Raw genomic sequence first — 7,858 nt, 5'->3', positions numbered from 1 at the left:
ACAATTGTAGTGCATTCAATATTCCTAATAAATTGTTCTTATGTGTTTAATTTTCATTTTACTCACAATTTAGTCTTAAAATTTTTCATTTTAATATTATATATAGTGCATGTGTTATTATTATTAATTTTAAACCTTATGTTTTAATTATTTATGATATGTTATATTTAAATGCACACATATATATATTCTAAATACATAATTTTCACCCGCATATATACACATATATGATACGAAGAAATTATAAAACTTATGTTAATCCCTTGAAAAACTCGAAAAATGCATTGTATTTCCGAATAACCTTATCATCAATACCATTTCTCAAGAGTTGCGATGTCACATCCCAAAAACCGGACTAGAAGGAATGGAGTAGTGAAACCAAGAGTGGTCATGTCCTGTATTTGAATTAAACATTGAAAAATTATGTTAAAGAATTTGATTTGGTTTAGTGGTTAAGTGTTCTAGATTATGTGCTTAAGGTCTTGTGTTCAAATCCCTTCCCTTGAATCTTTATTAATTTTTTCCCCAACCTTTATCAGTGAACATTTGGTTTATAAATTATTTTTGTTCAACTGTTGATAGAATGAGCCTGCTGGTTCAGTGGTAAGGCTTTAGCTTACCTTAGGGTCTTGTATTCGAATTATGTGTGTGCAAAGTGGGAAATATCTTTGTTTCTTTTACATTGTGCAGCCCATGTGGTAGAATTTGGGATAAATTCAAATTCTAGGGAAAACCTGATAAGTGGGTTGTTAAGGGATTTAGTGAGATATGTGTAGTTTTTTGAAATTATTCCAAAATTTCTCCCAAAAAATCTCCCACTCCCACTCCCACTCCTACGTCCCCTATTCCCCACTTCTCTCTTTTCCCCAATTTTTGTTTCCAGTTTACCTGTTATTGAAAATTTCTTTTTTGACATCATTTCTTTTGTTTTCTTTCTCTTTTGCGCACATTACCATTTTTCCTTTCCTCATTGGAAAATTTAGGTGTATTGTTTTTCTTTTATTACTTTGATTTATCATTTGTTTCCGCTTTGCTACGATTATGGATGCTTAGTTTCTACGTTGTGCTGTCATTACTGTTGTGCTATTTTTGTGGTAGACATTGTATACTATTTTCTTTCCTTATTATTTATTATGAATCGTTCTTTCACGTGAAGGATGGGTGGTTTATTTAAGTTTTTAGCTTCAGTTGTAATTGTTTGGTGAATAGTAAGATTTAAGAACTGTTACTTTTATCTGTGGTAAGTGATAGAATGCCTTGTAGGGGTTGTTTTGGGTTGTGTACAAGCCGATTGTATTTTTCACTTATGGTCGAATTAGTGTTTGAATTTCATATATCGATTGTTAATTAGTTCCTTCTGAATGTCGTTTTTAGGTGTTGGAATTGCAACTGTTGTGTTGGCATCGAAAAATGATTAGGTGTGTAACGAAAAATCCAAAAAAAAAAGTGAATGATGCGAAGCTAAAAATTTGACTATCGACGCTACACGACAATGTAACAGGCCATGTGTCAGACTATGTGAACACTGTCTGGGTCAATTGGGCCATGTGGGGCACACGGGCATGTGGATCCATTTTTTAAAATTTCACATTATGGCCTTATTTGTCACACGAATCAAATTTAGCCCTTCCGTATGGTATAAATATGACTATAAATTCTAATATCCAATGCTCTGTTTTTGTTTAACGTGAATTACGATCGCACGAGAGGTATGTTATACATTATAGCATGATTTGTTTAATCTAATGTGATCTAAAATCTATTGTGAATAGCATGTATGACATTCACACATTCGATATCTGTTTATTTATTACAATTTTGGCGGTTAAACCACAATATCTGTTTGGCAGCTCAGCTGCACCTTTATGAGCGGCATACCACTACGACCTGATGTGATTGGATGGAAGAACTCTCGTAGTCTTAATTGGTGTGATTGGTTGGACGGAGTTTGTTTGTAGCGGATGAGGGTAGGATCTATGATTGCATTTGTTTCCGAATCTGAATATGCATTTGTTTCCGAATCTGAGTATGCATTTGTATTCTATTATGAAATACATTTGATACTGTATATGAGAATATGTTTGAATCTATATTTGAAAACGTATCTGTTTATTCATGTATATCTAATTTGTTGCTTGGGATATGTTACACACTAGGATTCTAGCTCACCCGTTTGCTTAATACATTTCAGGTGATCTTCAAACTTATGACCGAACGGCGTGCAGGAGCTCAGATTGATTTCTCACTTAAGTTGGTTTGATTATTTTTAATTAATTAAGTTTTATGGACTTTTGGGTTTTTGAACTAAGTTTTCGGATTTGGTTTGTTTTAGGTTTTTACTTTGATCATTGGTTTTTTTGTATTTTAATATGAAACTGCAAAATAATACGATTTACCAAATTTAGAATCCGGTTTCAAAAATTAAAACTCTAAAATTTCCGTTGCGAAACTAAATAAGTTATTAAGTGATTTCACTGTACGAGAAGTATTTTGAACATCAGATTTGACTAAAATTTGCAAGAGTTTTGTCGAAACCACCTTTTAATTTGAAAAAAATGGAATCGACTTTGAAAACGGAGTCACCACCAATCCTTTATTGAGGTGTGATTGGCTCACCTTAAAACAATTTTAGGTCTACATATTTAGAGGAAAATAGGTTCGGGAGTCGATTACGCACGAGGAAGGGTTAGCACCCTCGTACGCCCAAAATTGGTACCTAATTGATTGCTTAATGTCTTAATATCGAAACCTTGAAAAGATTTTAATGTACGATCCTTGATGAGAAAAACTTGAACAAACTAGATTGAATAATAAGACGAATTTATTTCGAGGAAATAAATTGTCACACTCAGTAAGTTAGGGTGTTACAATTCAATCTCCAAAATTAAATGTGTTCTTTTTTAAGAAAAAAACATGAGTTTAAAGAAGGTTATTTGATTGTTTAAGTCAATCGAGAAATCAGAATCCAGTAAGTTAGGGTTCAATTTCTCGAAATTCTTAAGCCTCAAATATTGTCTTTATTTTAAAATCGAGATAACAAAATGCCGCATCCTGTAAGTTAGGATCCAACATTTTGTAGTCTTAAGAGCTTTATTTTTACAATTGTATGGTTTTAATAAAATGGATACTTAGTGATATAAATTCATCGAGGAGAATTGAAGCCCAGTAAGTTAGGGCACAATTCTCTCGAGAACTATTGAACACCAAGCCTTTTTTAGGAGTTTTGAAATAAGACGATTATGATGTTTTAATGAAATGCAATTTTTACAAACAACATAATTTGAATAGAAATATATAAAGCAGATGATGAATAACAAACCAAGTTTACAATATGCAGCAACCAAACATATAGTACATCAACATTAATAATTAAGTATATAATGAATCAATAATCACTCGATAGGGATATTTTGAAAAAGATATTTAGAAACAATTTAATAATAAATAACCAAACTAAAGCAAGCAAAATAGATAACTTTCCTTGAGAAATAAAATACTTATGTATGAGAAGCATATAAAATTTTATAAGTTGAAATCTATTATACTTTATATTTATTTATATACACCAAAAAGGTTCCTTATAAATTATACATATAGATATAATAGTCATCAAACATCATGGTGAAAATAAAATTAGGAACTATATTCTAAAATAAATTATTGGGAAATATAAAGTAACATATCAATTTTTTTAAAATATATTAAGTGAGATAAAATGAATAATAATATATCAAATTGGAAAAATAAAAGTATATATAAAAAAATGATGTCAATGAATTTAAAACATATTAATAATAATTTGAAAGAATAAAGTATTATATTTTAGAAATCACATTAATAATAAGTTTTGAAAAATATTAAGTCAATGTTAAAATAATGTGAGAAACAATAAATTAATATAAGAATTGATTTATTAAAACTTTTGAAATCAATATTAAATATGAAAAGCATTTTGAAATTGAGAACGATAATCGACAACCTTTAAATTAGAGTTTAAATAAAATTAAAATAATAATAAGAGGAAACAAAATTAAATAAAACGATAAGCTTAAAGTATTAATGTATAATGAATTTAAAATATAAAATACGGACTAAAATAATAATTTATTACATTTTAAACTATAATAATAAATTTAAACATTATTGAAATTAAATACTACAAGTAATATTAAAATCTATAATATGTGAAAAAAGTATTATAAAAAAATGAATTATATTAAATTAAAATTTATTTCAAAACTGAGGGACTGATCCAGCAATTAAGCGCAAACACTAAAATAATTTCAATCAACCACATAAAACGGTACCGTTTCAATTTGGATATGAATGAGAACAGAACAAAATATGAAGTACAAATTACAAACAGATAAAAAAGATCAAATTGCAACTCCATAAACACGCAAGGACCCATCGAATAAATATACCATTTGGTCCTAACACGCAGATCCTTCCCTAGATCAGGTCACCGCTCGGGTTCGGCCATCAAACGGCGGCGTTTTGAAGTCATTATATTGACCTTGAACGTTAGCGTTTTAATGATGGCCCTTAAAGATCTAACCTAAAACCTTTTAACCTTCCTAAAACCTAAAGAGCAATGGCCTTCCTCTTGCGCCGCTCTGACGATTCATCACCTTAGGTCCCGATCCCGATTCAACTCCGATGACGACGGAGAGAAAGAGGATGCGGTTACCAGGTACGTCCCCTTTCTTTTACTGCTACCGCTTATTTTTTAATAAACAATCAACAGAATATAAAACGGAAATAAGAACTGCGAATAAAAGAAAGAAAAGAACCCAGAAAGATCACCTCTTGGTATTCTGATTTTTTTTGTATATTGAATGCGTGTGTGATTTTTTTGTCTGTGTCCTTTTACAGATTTTGCAATGGCTTTATATAGCCAAAAAGAAAATACAGAAATCCCTCTCTTTTTTTGTTTTTGCTTTTTCTCCCTTATTACAATTTTTCGCTCCATTTTGTGCTGTTTTCTGTGCATTTTTGCTTGTTTGCTTGTGTGCGAGTACGCCGCATCTGCAGTGTGAGGGGCGTGCACGTCACGGATGTCTGTGCCAGCACGCATCTGAGGCTCGCGTGAGTGGTGCTACGTGCGTGGAGAGTGGCTTCGAGTTTCTACTGCTACCGTGAGGCTTGTTTGAAACTGCTTTAGGGTTTTAGGTTTTTTCTTTGCTTTTGGGCTTGGGTTTGTAACGGGTTTGGGTTGATGGTTAGGACCAGGTTAGGGTCTGTAATCGGGTTTAGTGACTGGGCTTCAACCCGAATTTGGCCCATTGTAATTGGACTTTTTGGTTTGGTTTATTTTAATAGCGGGCCGGGCAAATTGGGCCTATTACAAGTTTTTCTGTGAAATAAATTAATATTTTCAAAATAACGTGTAAGAGATTTGCTAAAAATTAATATTTTCAAATCATGTGATTATTAAAGTTAGAGAGCAAATTTATGAAAGTTTCCACTATTTTATAAGTAAATGTTTAAGAGATTGTGTTGTGAAATAGATGTTGTCAAACTTGTGATTTTCCTGAAACCTGTATAAGCTAAGCTAAATTAAAATTTCAGATCATACGATGTCTAGGCTATGATTTTTAAATTAGTTTTTCATACGAGTTGATGTAACTTCTCTAGATTCAGCCATAACGTCTAGGCCGAGTTTGGGGTGTTCCATGCAATAAGATAAGCAGCCAACGGTGACTGCTATATTTGTCGAGGCCAAAGGTTCTGAAATTAATTCGTGAAGCCGGAACTTCTTGGTGGCCACCAATTTTTTCTTCAAAACAATCTCCATATCGACCAAAACTCATTGTAAAATGAAGAACCAAGTAACTTTCCACGTAGGGCTTTTGTGGATTATATTGTAATATATCAGTTCATACATCAAACCCGAAGTGACAAATGTTGCAAAAACAGCAAGCAATGAAGCCCATCTGGATCCAATTACTCGTGTAGAAATGGTTTTTACAGGATTGTATATGGCCGAATGAAGTATATTCGAGACTCTAAGGTTCCATCTATGTCCCCAAAAGTCTTACAATGAAGTGGCTCGAACTGGTGCTTTGAACTGTGGCTCCAGTTCGACACCAGCAAACAAGATCTCAGTTGGTATTGCAGCCACAACTAACAAAAACTAAATTGTAAAATAAGTATGGAAAAAGTGAATATTCAACAAAACAAGTCTATAAAAATAGTGTTCAAAGTTGTAGGAACAAAACAGTAAAATCAACAATGTAGATTTATTCATAGCCTCTTGGATCATAGTAGGAACTTTTGGTTCACTTTCCTAGAATGGGATTCCATCATTTTTAATATTTACAGAGTATTGTTTGGTTTTAAATGGTAAACAAGCTGTGAGGATGAAAAGATGAGGTTTTGAAGGAAGTGGTTAAAAGGGAGCTTTATCAAAGGCAAATAAAATAAGCTTAAAATTGGCCATCCATGAAAGGAAAAACATATGGGCAACTCAAAAATGGAAGGTGTGAATGTTAAAAAGGAGAAATGAAAATAGAATAATGACAGGGAAGATTGAGACAAGTCTTGAGAAGCCCTTCGAGATCTTTGATGAAATATATTTGACGATATCACTTCACAACACGGGAAATTAATTTCATCATTTTGTTTGGTAAGTAGTTAATGATACTACATCTGAAAGTCATCAAATTACTACACGTATCTATAATCTATAATATATATAGAAAAGCACGAGTTTGATTTTTTTAAACTGTTCAGCATCTTTTTATTTTCTATTATATTACTAAGTTAATTGTAATCCTATACTTGGATAATTAAAAATAAAGGAAGGTAAGGAAAAGAAATGTAGAAAAGAAAAGCAAGGAAATATTTATTTTTTGTTTGGATAGCTAAACTTAATAAAATAAAGAAAAGAAAAGTAATTTTAACATTTTCTATCTAGTTAAGATATAAAAGTTATTGTCTTTCCTCTCACTTTCTCCAATTTTCTATCTAGTTTTTAAAAATTATAATTTTTTTTTTAATTTTTAGAATTTGGACTAAGTTGACGAAATGTGCAAATATTGAGTGTGGCATCCCGACCGGTAAAGCCCTAGTGCTCGAGTGTTGTTGTAGGAGAAGTATTTCAGAATAGGTTTCGGGTAAGTAAGGTGTTGAATTTAATTAAGAGGTTGAAGTCTACGGGAACACTCTTGGGCGAAGTTTTAGATAGGTGAATAAGTCAGAAGGAAGCAGGGGCGTGGTTCTAACTGCTCAAACAATACTTTGGTGGATAGATTGCGTAAACTGTTAACATTAGGATATTGAGTCAAAATGCCTTAGAGAGTGAGACATCTCTAGGAGTGGAACTTGGTAAAATGTTAAGGAATTTCGAGTAATTGAGATATCGTCGAAAGGAGTTGTATGCCAAGTTTACCTAGCTAAGGTGTTGTTTATATTTTAATGAGATGTATAAGAGCGAATGATGGATTTAACCCGAAAATATTTATTTATACATGTAAATATGGATTTTTGAACATGTTTCCTTACAGTTGTAAAACACCCATATGGCAAATAGAGTAAGATTGTGACGCGTATCAAGTTTTCATAAGGACAAAGGTTGTATATTTAGATAGCCAGAAATTAAAAATGGAAGTTTTTCTTCTACCTTCTCTAGGAAGTATTTCCCTGGTCTAGATCTAAACCAATCTAAAGTACTTCCTTCCTTCACGAAAGTTGAGAGTTGATATGGATTTCCACCTATGGGTGCTTCATGTCAAGGTAAGGTTTATAATCTTTCATGCTATGTTGTAAAAGAGTAAGTTTGTTTCTACTGGGTAAGGATAATGACCTAAAGTTTTACCTAATATGGTTTCTTATGTGTCCCAAGATAATGAGGGGC

General features: G+C 32.0%; 1 pseudogene; it reads right to left on the bottom strand.

The window, feature by feature from the left end:
- Positions 1 to 250: 250 nt before the first annotated feature.
- On the bottom strand, positions 251 to 7,523 carry LOC105781606 (probable long-chain-alcohol O-fatty-acyltransferase 1; annotated as a pseudogene).
- Between the last annotated feature and the right edge of the window lie 335 nt (positions 7,524 to 7,858).

The sequence above is a fragment of the Gossypium raimondii genome, chromosome 13 (genome assembly GCF_025698545.1).
Source record: "Gossypium raimondii isolate GPD5lz chromosome 13, ASM2569854v1, whole genome shotgun sequence".
Classification (NCBI taxonomy): domain Eukaryota; kingdom Viridiplantae; phylum Streptophyta; class Magnoliopsida; order Malvales; family Malvaceae; genus Gossypium; species Gossypium raimondii.
This window is presented reverse-complemented; position numbering and strand designations above follow the sequence as displayed.